The sequence below is a fragment of the Canis lupus genome, chromosome 28 (assembly GCF_048164855.1).
Source record: "Canis lupus baileyi chromosome 28, mCanLup2.hap1, whole genome shotgun sequence".
In the NCBI taxonomy this organism is placed as follows: domain Eukaryota; kingdom Metazoa; phylum Chordata; class Mammalia; order Carnivora; family Canidae; genus Canis; species Canis lupus.
In genome coordinates this window covers 12,475,227-12,487,962 of record NC_132865.1, presented here as the reverse complement: position 1 = coordinate 12,487,962, position 12,736 = coordinate 12,475,227, and the positions used below count along the sequence as shown (strand labels likewise).

The 12,736-nt window shown below is 32.6% G+C and overlaps 1 protein-coding gene across 12 annotated transcripts in view; it reads left to right on the top strand.

Moving 5' to 3' along the window:
* Positions 1 to 12,736, top strand: part of LOC140620186 (zinc finger protein 385C-like) — a 450,118-nt gene that overhangs the window by 109,367 nt on the left and 328,015 nt on the right. Inside the window, exon 7 of one of the 12 annotated variants that reach the window (XR_012019947.1) lies at positions 8,870 to 9,358. The exons of the other annotated variants lie outside the window; for them this stretch is intronic. The gene's annotated coding sequence lies outside the window, so the exon portion shown is untranslated. Of the gene's footprint in view, positions 1 to 8,869; positions 9,359 to 12,736 lie in introns of those variants that run through there. 12 annotated transcript variants of the gene reach the window in all.

Here is a 12,736-nt window from a genome sequence, read left to right as displayed (position 1 = left end):
AGAACAGGATAGAGGAAGGTGATATTAAAAAAGAAAAAAAATCATATTTGCAGAATTACAAGAATCGGAGGAAAGGGAAGCAATGTTCTCCCTGAATTACAAAGTGTTTAACATGTGAGATCAAAGTGCACAGATACACACTTCTATATGACTCTTATCAGAGCAGTGATCTGCAGTGACTCAAATATTCTAATAATTTGCCTGCAACAAACTTGCAAACATATTAAGCTATTGAGCAATGAATATAGGCTGCTTTATTTCATTTTTCTTTATTCTACTTTTCTCTTTTTGAGTTAATTTTAATACCTTCATTTTTTTTCTTTATAAGTGATCTGTTTCCCAGCTCTACACTAGGACAGTAAGTGCTTTAGTAAATGGTCCTACTTCAAGATACAGTGATCAGCTTTTATTGTAAATAAAAGTAGATCTTCCAAATGTTGAGAGTCAAGCTTTCTGTTTTTCTCAGCTTTTGACAATCTGAAGAGACAAAGCCTCTGAAGTATCATTTTCTATATGTGGCCACAAGATTTTGTCTCTGAAATTATTATGAATTTAATGAGAAAATTAGAATATCGTTATGCTATCACTGGAAAATATGTGTAGCTCTCACTTTTAAAATAGTTCTTACACAACTTTTCAAAAAGATATGTTGGAAGTAGGCAAATGATGTCCATTGTGGCAAAGATATGAGTGAATGCTGCCTTATAAATCAAGAATTCTTACAAAATTATCTTTAACCCCACTGGTCCTAGGAAGCTACCTCCCTGAGTGAATTATTGCACAGTACTCAACCAATCTATGATTTCCTGAAGCCCTCAAGCTTAGTTTAATGGTAAAAGTTTCAGGCCAGTCCAAGTGAGTAAGAGTTACATTTTAGACCATTGGCAACCTCAGGCAACTTGTTACTGAGAAGTAGCTGCCTCTAAATGAATTCACTTGTTAGGGTCTCAGAACAGCTGTCACAGAGGCCCTGCATTGAAGAGAACAAACTCTGTAGATTTAAAATAAGAATCTGATTTAGCAGGAAGGGCTGCATAAAAACTGTACCAGAAAAGAAGAAAGAAGAAAATATTTCTTGTGGCCTCCATGATTTTATATTAGTTGCAGTGCATATTAATATTAAAGATTAACATAAACCAAAGAGAGAGAACATCAGTGAATGCTCATTAGAGAGATAAAACAGCATATCTAAAATCCTTTCTTAGGAAATCTCCTTGTTTTAATTTGATGAGCAAAAAATATAACCTTACTTGTTATCAGCATTAAGAAATCATTTGCAGTATGTCAAACCGTATAATTATGTTGACTTACAATAATTAATAGAAAAACATCATGAAGAATTACTGATGAATACTGTATAGGAATAATGAGGAAATTGATCTATTTCTTCATTGTGGAACATAATTAAAATTTATAATTAAAAGTATTATGCTATGTACTAGGTATTTGGTAATGTTAGATTTGACATTTTAAATTAATGACTAGTATGATTATTTAATAGATGGTATTGGAAATCTAATTTTCTCAAAAGTAAATTCAGTAATTTCCTCATGATATATCAAAATAATCTCATATAAATTATAGTTTATTTCAATGGTGCCATATTATAGAAATAAATAATGTCTATTTGATTTTGGTTGTTGGGAAATCCTTTCAAAATATGTATGTTAAAAGATGTGTATGATAATGTTTTAGAATATAGTCATTTTTTTTCCCTTCCCTGAATTTCATTCTTTTCCATAGAGCATACTGAACAGGTAACTGGCTTCATATTTCATTATTTTGGTGAGGACTGTGGCACACCAAAACATAGAAATAGACAACATCTATTCTTGGATTTCTCTTTTTTCTTTCAAGGCCAAAGTTCACGTGTGAACATGGACAGTTTATAGAGGTGGAGAAAAGAGAAGTGGGACCATCTTACCTCATTACCTGTTACCTTAGCTCTTAGCTCAAGACTATGGTAGTACTCTGGAGAGCTGGCAAAGCTCTGTGGTGGAGTAGAGTTTTCAGGAAACTAAGGCAGTAGACAAAGGCACAAAGGGAAAAGAAATGCTGTATTTCCCTGCTCAAATATAGAAAAAAAATCTTTAGGTTCTTTTTTCTTTTTTAGTGAATCCTAGTTTTTCATATTATACATTATTTATTTAATCACATACTTATTTTTGAAAATTTAGTTGGTTTCCAACTTGTATTTAATAATAGTACTTTAAAATGTGATTTATATATTTTTTATCATACCCAGCCTCAATTGTTTACTTAGAATAAATACCTCCATTTGGAAGTTTAGAGTTTATATATATATACATATATATATATATATATATATATACACACACACACATATATATATGCCTCTCTCTCTCTCTCTCTCTCTCTATATATATATATATATATATATATATATATGGCTCTTTGTGTGTGTGTGTGTGTGTGTGTATGCCTCTTTATGCATATGGGCATATTTCTTTCTGGAAAAGTTTTGGTAATTTTGAATCCAACACAGAATGTGTGAAGTGGTTATGTCAATATACTTCTGCTACCATTACCTTTTTTCCTCATTTTTCTTTTTGCCAGTTTAATGGGAAAAAGCTTACATACTTATTTTAAGTTATATTTTTTACTACCAGAGAGGATGCAACTTAAATTCTTTTCAAGTTGTAATGATTTTCCTTTTAAAGGAAAATGTCTATTTTTTAAAAATGTGAAGTGTTTTTAATGCTTTGTAAAACCTTTATGTACATTAAAGATATGGTTTGTCAATGAAATATGTTGCAGAAAATGTTCTCCATTTGCCTTCTACTTTTTGGTCTTATGTGTAACTTTGTAAAGGGACATTTAGTATTAAATGTTAATGTAAACCATTATATTTTTAATTTCCTTTGTGTTTTTAAAATAATATGCCTCTTCCATTTTCATTTACAATTAAGTTGAAAAGCTGTATGTATTTTATTCTATTTCTATCGTGTTTTCTGTTTTTACTACCAACCCTAATCATCCTGAGACTGATGTTGCCAAAGTACAGTAGAAAATAATTTTCCTCATTCATTTATTGATTATCTAGAGATTTATGCTGATAACTGTTGTTGGCTAGTCATGTGCTGTGTCCTGAGGATAAAGGAGAGTATATAAGATATCGTCCATGCCTTTAAACATTTTATTTCTTTGAGTGTGTCACCTAAAAGCAAAGAAGGAATCTGCATAAAGTATGTGAGAGATCATTGACCATTTAGAAGGTGGAAAAAAGCCGGTGAGGCATGTGTAGAGAATATGAAAAGAATCACAGGATAAGAGTAAAAAAAGATAATCAAAAGCTAGATCACACAGAGCTTCATTAGAGACGCTAAGAGACTGATTCAACTTACTAAGGGCAAAAAGTTGTTGAAGGATGTTGTAGCAGGGATGGAGCATCATATAATTTTGCATCATCCTGAGTTTCTGAATAAATATAAATATTGCATTCCCCCCTGCAATCAGGAACACCCATATTGGATTGCTCTGTGTTGGGAGATAACACTTGTTCTGTTAAACCACTGAAGCTTGGTTATTATAGCAGCAAGCAGTTTCCTGTCCACATATAGTGAAGGTAGAGGATGTCCATTGTTGTAATACTTGTCATTTATTCAGCATTGAAAATATAATGGTTGACTTCTTTTTTTTAAGATTTTAATTTATTTATTTGAGAGAGAGAGAGAACACAAGCAGGCATAGAGGCAGAGGGAGAAGGAAAAGCAGACTCTCCCCACTGAGCAGGGAGCCCGACAAGGGGCTCAATCCCAGGACCCTGAGATCATGACACTTAACCAAAGGTAGACACTTAACCAACTGAGTTACCCAGTTGCCCCAAAATATAATGGTTGATTTCTAATTAAAAGTCAGTATATTAAATCCTACGGTGGTTATAATAATAACATGTTGTCTGCATTTAAAGTATATGAAGAGATTTCTGGGGAAATATTAAAAAGAGAACGGAGGTCAAACTGTAATATACCTTAATAAAAAATTTACTAGCTGGGACATCAGCTTGGGAGTTTTCTTTCCTCTTGAGTATTCTTCCTTGTTGTTCAGCATCTAGTTTCAGTCATGAATAGGATCACTTTAAATGATTAAATGATGAAACAGGGGAAAATGAGCTTTAGAGGTTGTCTTATATATAAATGGCACATGTGTGCGTGCACACACACACACACACACACAAATTTTCCATGAAAATTTTCTTGTGAGATATGAATGTTCAGTCATACTGGTTGTACCACGTAATGTATATAATTACAAGAAGATTTAAGTGATACAAGACTAAACTCTTACCTCTTATCACAGTGCATTTAAATACATGAAATGGTAATGTTTTTCTCTCAATAGATTGCTTTATTTTTGGAAGGTGCTTATACTATAGATAGAAGTGTTGGTTGAATACAGTGTTTCTCTTTTTAGTGTCTAATGATAAGGAGTGTAAACAGAGAAGTCAATTGAGGTTCGCAGGTTGGGAGAGTAGGGTTGGAGTTTATGCTGTTATCTCTGCAAAAGCAAATTGTACAGGCAAAAGCAATGAGCATAGATCAATTTGGCCTGTGGAGTTGAGTTTCTGGTAAAATACTGCTCTACATTCCACCTCCATTTACACTTGCCCTACAGGTTATTATTTATTATTGAGCATTATTACAAATTCTTAAGAGAAAGTAGTATAATTCATTTGAAGTGATGCTACGCTATTGTGCATGCAGTATACTCAAGTTCTTGCAATTACTATTCTAACTTATAGGGTAATGAGCTGTTATTTAAGTTACTTCTTGTGGTTACAGCATTAACAGATTCATTTCTATTTGTTGAAGTATTATGCTTATTTATAGTCATTAGGGAAAATAGTTTTTATTTAAGTGAACTCTGAATCATTATCTCTGAATACTTTATATATCCTTTGTAAAATGAACTAAACAAAGTGGTTAGCTTGATATAATATTCTATGAACTATTTCATAAATAAAATTCTATGAACTATTTTGGGTTATTGAGGAAATTTTGAGCTATTTGAGGAAGTTTTGTTGACGTTTTTATCAATTACATTTCAGTAGTTACAACACACTGGGAATCAACATTACATACTTATTTCTAGGTTATCTAGTTATTATAAGAGTGATGCCATGATATTTACTTTGTATTGCAAGATGAATTGTATATATACATAATACATTATTACTGTCAGCAATATATCAGGTGCTTCTGACAAAAAATGTTGTTTAAAAATTAAATAAATTATGCAGTAAATAATAACTAGGAATTTATTGACTATCGTCCTTGTGGTGTACCTTACATTAAACCAAGGACTATGTAGTATACAAGTTAGGTGCAGTGTGTAATTGTTTTCCTAATCTTATGGTTGAGAAGACAAAAGTAATGCATGAAAAGTAAATAGAGAAAGGACAACAAAGTTAATAAATCACATGGTAGCTGAATCTAGAAGTTCAGAAAAAGGTGAGTGAGTAGAGGCTTTAGCATTCAGAATATTTCCTTAAACAGTTTAAATCTGAATTGAGATGACTGAGTAAAAGTTTGGATTATTAAAGAAAATGCCTATTCAGAATTTGTAGAATATCAAGAACACATACATGTAAGTTGGATATAGTTTTGTGTGTTAAGGGAACCAAAAGGTGGAGGAAACAATGGTTTTCAGTGAGAAAACAAGTCAACTAAGTAGAGTGGGCAGGATTAGAGAAGGCTTTGAAAGCTGTGTAACAAATATATAAAAATTTCCATCATCTCTCGATCCATCATTATCACTTATTGATCTATCCCAATTCAGAAGCTCTTAGATCTCTAGATCAATAATGAAAATGCTTTTGTGAACTAAGAGTATAAGTTTTAATTTCAGTATATTTTCCCTCCAAGAACATTTCTTCTCTATTCAAAACCTGGTGTTTTTAATCATTTAAATAATTTATACAAGACGAGTGCCTGGGTAGTGTAGTTGGTTAAACGTCCGACTCTTAGTTTCAGCTCAGGTCATGATTCAGGATCATGGGATTCAGCCCTGTGTTGGGCTATGTGATCAGTGTGGAGTCTGCTTGAAATTCTCTCTCCCCCTCCCACTTGTGGTCTCTCTAAAATAAATAAATACATCTTTTAAAAATATTTATACAAGACAGATTATCTTTTTTGGGTGTAAATTCAATGGTTGGTTGATGTATGGAAAGCAAGCTATTATTAATTAACTGTTATGTTTTAGACTTGGGGCTGGGCACATCATGTGTTTTATTATATAATGCTTCACAGCAGTGCCTGGAGTAGACGGTTTTATCATTGAACATTGATAATCAGGGACATTAGAAATATGTTGTTAAAAAAAAAAAGAAATCTGTTGTTAAGCATCCAGATCTTTAATTCCAAAGTCTATGCTTTCTTTTATAATCAAGCTGCCTGCCATATCAACTTGTCCTTGGTTAGATCTATTAGATGTGTTCATCTTTGTTTCACTTCTTTCTAAAAAAATATGCACTCTATACTCTCCTTTTTTCCCAAAGCTCAGATGGTCATGTTGATACCAGGTGCCCCTGTACCTTAGCTGACAGTTGATGGAACCAAAAACAGGTACCCGATCTAGGTTGAGTCAATCAGTTTCTCTCACTATAGAAATTTGAACTAAGATACACAGCAATAAATTGAGCAGATATTGGTAATTAGATCTGTAAATGATGAAGTAGAGCCAGAATCATTGCTATGAAGAGTCATGGTATGTTGCATATGAAACTTATGTGGAAGCAGAAAATAAAAGCCTTAGAGAAGAAGCAAGTCCTTAGGAGGAAAATGAAACAGATATGGATTGAGAAACAGAGGAATGCAGGAGTGTGTGTCTTTGTATGATTAAAAATGTCTTTATTAGATTCTTGTGATTGAATAGACATAAGATTATGGGTTCAAAATCCTGTTTCCATTGCAAGTTGTGGATTTTGTGTTATTTTACAGCATCTTGTGGTACAAAAGAAAAGCTGTATCCTAGTTCATTTTTATCTCTTTTTAAGCAGTTTAGTTTTTCTTAGTGGAAAGTTGGAGGTTTTGTTGTCATTTTTATTTGTTTGTTATTGTTGAGGGCAAATATTTCAACGAGCCACTGTGATTTAGGTATACAAAAATGACACATTCAATTTTATTTAATAAGACTCTGCTGTAATTTTTCTTCTTCATGAAGGAGCACTATAGTAAAATAATTTAAACCAAAGTTTTTGCTTGCCTTATGTCACTAGGAAAGTGATTATTCCCAAAATTCCTGTACACAACTATCATGTGTGAATGTTGTATAAGAATGTCAAGACAATTCATCACATTTATAAACAGTGAATGTAATATATATAAGTAATAATTCAACAGTAATAGTATGAAATCATTACTAGTTTGGGTGCTCTGCATGTAATAAATTATTTCTTTAGTGTTAATATGAAATTTGACAGTGATTTTTGAGAATGTCTCTATGCAATATAAGTCTAATTAGAAATAATGAACAGCGCATTTGGAAGGGGTCAATGGATTTTTCATTTCATATGGCAATATCTTGAGGCTAGAAATATTTTAGAAAATGATACAATTTATTATTCCATTCCTTTTCTTTAAAGATTTTATTTATTTATTCATGAAAGACGCGGAGAGAGGCAGAGACATAGGCAGAGGGAGAAGCAGGCTCTCTGTGGGGAGCCTGGTATGGGACTCAATCCCAGGACCCCGGGATCATGTCCTGAGCCAAAGGCAGATGCTCAACCACTGAGCCACCCAGGTGCCCCATGTTTTTCCATTTTACTTTATATTTTATTTGAATATTAAATATAATATGTATATTATACATACCATATTACCCTTTAAAGATATTTCATGCAAAGGTAGACTAGGTATAGACAAAAATTAATGCTTAGATGATATAGGTATTATTCTATAGATGTTTGTGGATGGCTGTTTGTCCTATTTGGCCATACAGAAATGTCTTCCTTTAAGCAAAGTTAGACTATATTTTGAATGACAAAATAACAGGTGATAAGAGCAGGGGTTGAAAAGAACAATTGCCACAGTTCTTTGAATGATTCTAGTGAGCTAAATTGTTTAAACTACTACTTGTTTATTTAACAAATATTTATTGGGTATTCCTATTGTGTTGCAGGTATTCTGCTAGGTGTTCAGAATACCCCAGTGAACCAAACAGACAAATAATCGTGCTCTTGCTGAGCTTAGGCTTTTTCACATGTCCATTTTTCTACACCTAATTAAAATGCATCATAAATGCTTGGCAGCTTTCACCAGTAATGTGCAAAATTTGATGTGTATTTATGCCTTTCCTTTGCATCTACTTACTCATTCAATTTGCTTGTTCTCTCAAACGTTGAGAGCAGAGTGCTTGTAAATCCCTACATTTTTCAGTGCAAGATCAGTTACAAAGACCCATGGCAGTGCTACTTCAGAGAACATACAAAACTGTCATAAAAGGCTGACCCCTCTAGGGTACCATTTATTTGCAAGATAAACAAGCTAGTTGTAAAACCAGGCAATTAATAGACATTAGTTTACATATCTAGTTTGGGAAACTGTGAGGAAATCACGGATGTATTTGGAATTCCATTTGTGCATAGTACTTCATCAGGAAGATGAGAAATAGTTCAGGGTAAGATAAATGTGGGGTTATTGCCAAATCCATGTAAAATCTCAATCTAGAGATCTCCACAAGATCATTGTTGGCTCTACAAAGAAAGACTTGGGAAGACATACACTTTAAGGGATAGAGAATTTCATCATGAGCTAAAATAACATCATTGAGCCAGGATTTAAATTTAAAGAAATCAAAAGAAACTGAAAAAGTAAATAAGAATATATAATTTTGTCTCATTATGCAAAAGGTTTCCTGGGGACGCTCTTAGAGGATTTGAAAAAAATGCATAGCACAGAAGCGATTGTCTTGAGTGGATGCAGCAAGTGGTGGCACTGTGAAGTCAAACCAAGGGAATTGGGTACTGTCCCGTGGCTAGAGGCACCAGAGAGAAACAAATCCCTCAAAGTTCTGTTGCTGTAATAAACAGAGTTCCAGAAAGCCATTGTTAGTTGAGAGAGAAGATCTTCTGGGTTCTACCACCAGGCAATTACATAGCCATTGCCAAAGGTCAGCTGCAAGAATCCATAGCTGTCAAGAGGCATTGCTTTTAGGAAAATTTTATGGAAGTTATAACTAATGTCCAAAAGCACTTTTAATATAATGCCAAGTGAAAATGAAGGATGTAAAACTTTCTGTATAATATAATATCAAGAAATATGTATATTATATATGTCAATATATAGAAGATAAGAAAAAGAATACATATTTTCTTCAATGAATATGATTTAAATTTATAATCATGGAGAAGTGTTTTTTTGTAATTAAATCTAATTACTATCAAATATTATGTAATATACACTCTGTTTTTTTACTTAAGTCCATGTTAAGTCCCTCTGAAAGAGTTTTACAGTTTGGAGACCTTTTTTTTTTTTTCTGTGCATCAAAGTGGATTTATTAAAATATTAATGTAGGAGTGAGTGAGGAGTGAATGATAATTTCAAAGTCCTGTATTCTTTACTTTTGTAACTGATCAAAGGGTGAAATAGGGGGAAATAAAGCATAACTACTTCAAAGATATCTTAAGAATAGCTTAAAATACTAGTTAAAACCATAAGAGTTATTATGATTTGGGTTCCATTCTCATGGAAGCCAAAAATAATTCATGCGGTTCATCCCTATATGCCTCCTTTAGATAGAGTCTGGTTACAGAGACATATACTCGAGCTGCTTAGGATTGTGTGAAATGGGAAAATACCATGAGGGAAATTAGTGATTGTACATAAGGGGTGTCCGATTGAATTTCCTTCTAAGGTTTCCTTTAGGAAGAGGAAGTAAGGGAAGACTCTGTGTAAGATCAAAGTCAAGTGATAAATAGGTGGAATGAGAGTTGCTAGAAACCTTTTCTTGAAGGCAATGAATTTGATTTCTTTTCACATTAGTGAGTCTTTTTTTTTTTAGAAGTGTTAACCAGCCAAAATTGACTATGACTTCCCCAGTTTTTTTCTTTTCTCTGTGCAGAACTGACTTTGAGTTTCCTGCTCATATTAATACTGTTTGCTGTTTTAATAAAAGTTCACCCCTCACAGTTTATATCTGAGATTGAGGTTGATGTGTGTATGCTGACCACCAACCAGAAGGCTTAGTCACAAATTGTGAGAGCAGTAAGGGTGATGTCTAGGTAATGTCAAGGATGGTAGCCAGGTGGAAGGGAATTTGACTGTATAATCCATCCTTTTAGAAAGCTGAAGGGCACTGGCTGTTCAGAAGTGTCAGTTTAATTTTCCACGGGTATGAAATGGTGTATCTTTTCATAGATTATTAGGACAGATTTGAGTGCCCACAAAAATCTGCATTAGGCAAATGATCTGTTAGTTGGTCAGTTTTAATCTAATAGTCACCATAAAGAAATACTAAATAAAATGAGAATGTAGAAAGTCAGCCATCAAAGCTAACTTCCACATTTATTAAAACTGCTTAATTCTGAGGTTGAAATAGTCAATTAACAACACATAGGTCATGAAATAAATTGAAATACTGTGGAACAGATAGTTAATGCAAATAATCTAAGATAATAAATTTATTAAAATTAACATGGCAATTGATAAGATAAAGATATTGCAATCTAGTGTATACCATATACGCTCAGTAGTTTATACATTTCAAATACATTTGCTGACCTCCTGCATGTTAGCATTTATGCAACATCTTGACCATAGGCTTTTTGCTGAAGCATTCGGCATATAATCAAGATGCCTTATTGGCCTAAATACTCATTAACAAGGCTGAGGCATTTTCCTGATTAGAAAAGAAAAAGTTTATTCTGTGAATCTACCTGTGAAAAGTCTGTGCCCATTATATTTGTGTTTATGATACAGAAACACAAAAATCTGAGTGCTTTCATCAACACACTGACAAATGCTAGAGAAATGAAAACAGCAACTTTGATAGTAACAGGGAGACCACATTTTCATTATTCAAAGAGTATGCTAGTGTCGTAATTTGAGAAGTAAGGGGGGGGGTACAATCAAAGTAAAAAGCACTTAGCTGCTTTCTCATGCTTTGTCTAAGGGAATTGAGATTTTATTTTGAATTTGATTTATCTTTCAATTCAAGATAGAAACATCATTTGTCATCCTGTTAAGAGTTACTTACTACTAATTTTAACTTGTTGAATAGCTGATTTTAACTCTCTATTCTAAGATAAACCCTCTAAATTGTGTATCTAAATATCATTTCTACCATAAACGTCATTGGACATTGAAACCTTGATCCAGCTCTCTAATCACATCCAGCTCTATTCTTATGTTACTAGAGCTTTTAAAGTCTTTGCATTCATGCCATGTTTTTGACATTTATATCAGGTACAATAGATGAGCTTAAAATAAAACAAGTGATACTTACATGCAAGGTCCACAACGTCTTCTTGGCAAGGTTCTTATCTTTTCAGAAAACCACAGAATTTATTGCCTGTGTTTTTTCTTTAGGAGGAAAATTGACCTTGTTTCATACCACATATTATTGACACTTAAGCTGTCATAAACAGGTTTCTTTTCCTTTTTATAACTGCTCTCTTTTAAAAAAAATTAAGAAAGGAAACTCCTCCCTATGGGCATCTAATTCTTATCATTTTCTGCTATTTTTTGTTACTGTCAGAAAATATGTTCTCAAGGCCATCTCAAACATTGTATTCACATAGGAGTTTTACTTCATATAGCCATACTACAGTTGTGTGTTCTGTCTGTAAAATTGAAGGGAGAAATAAAATTATAGACTAACAAAGTAAAAAAAATCAAGCTTTATTTCAAGAGTAAAATCATTGACATGTTGAATTCTTACTATGGACCAAGCAGTCTTCTAAATACTCAAAATATGTCATTACTTATTGACACAAGATGAAACTGAAGGTTATAGAAACTAAGTGACTGCCCCAGGTCCTCCAAGAATTAGGTAATAGAGTTAGGAGTTGAACATATGTATGCTTACAGACCTGACATCTTATGACTATACTTTAATATTTTCAAATGTTGCTTGTTTACTGACTTTTCTATCAATAAAAGCACAAATGCTAGATAAATGAAAGGTTCTAAAAACTGATATCATTCGTTCACAGGAATTCGGAAGAATTTTCATAGCATGTAAATAACTTCCTACCATTCAGCTTTATTCGACAGTCTTTCTTTCTTTCTTTCTTTCTTTCTTTCTTTCTTTCTTTCTTTCTTTCTTCTTTCTTTCATTCTTTCTTTCTTTATTTTACTTAACAGTTTTATTGAAGTTTTGTGCTATTATGTGTTGACTTTTTAAAAGTAAATATATGGTTGATTACTGTAGTTTTCTCGAGGAGGATGTGTGTAAAGAATAAGTTTCCTGATTATATAAAAAAAAGATTTTTAGTTTGTAAATATTTCTAATGTTCCCTGAGTATCAAACCATTTATTTTTCATTATTGATTTTTTTTTTTTTTTTTTTTTTTTTTTTTACATTTTGAACATTGAACATTTCCTGGTGTTTGAGAGCACATGCCTGATTCTGAGGTATATTGGGGGAAAAAACTCAGTTACAAAACAGATAAAATATAAAGAATTCGTTACATAATATTCTAAATGAGATGTAAGAGAGGGGTTCTGTAGAGTAAAATAAAAGAGCATCAGTAGATCTATATAAATATTATTTAATG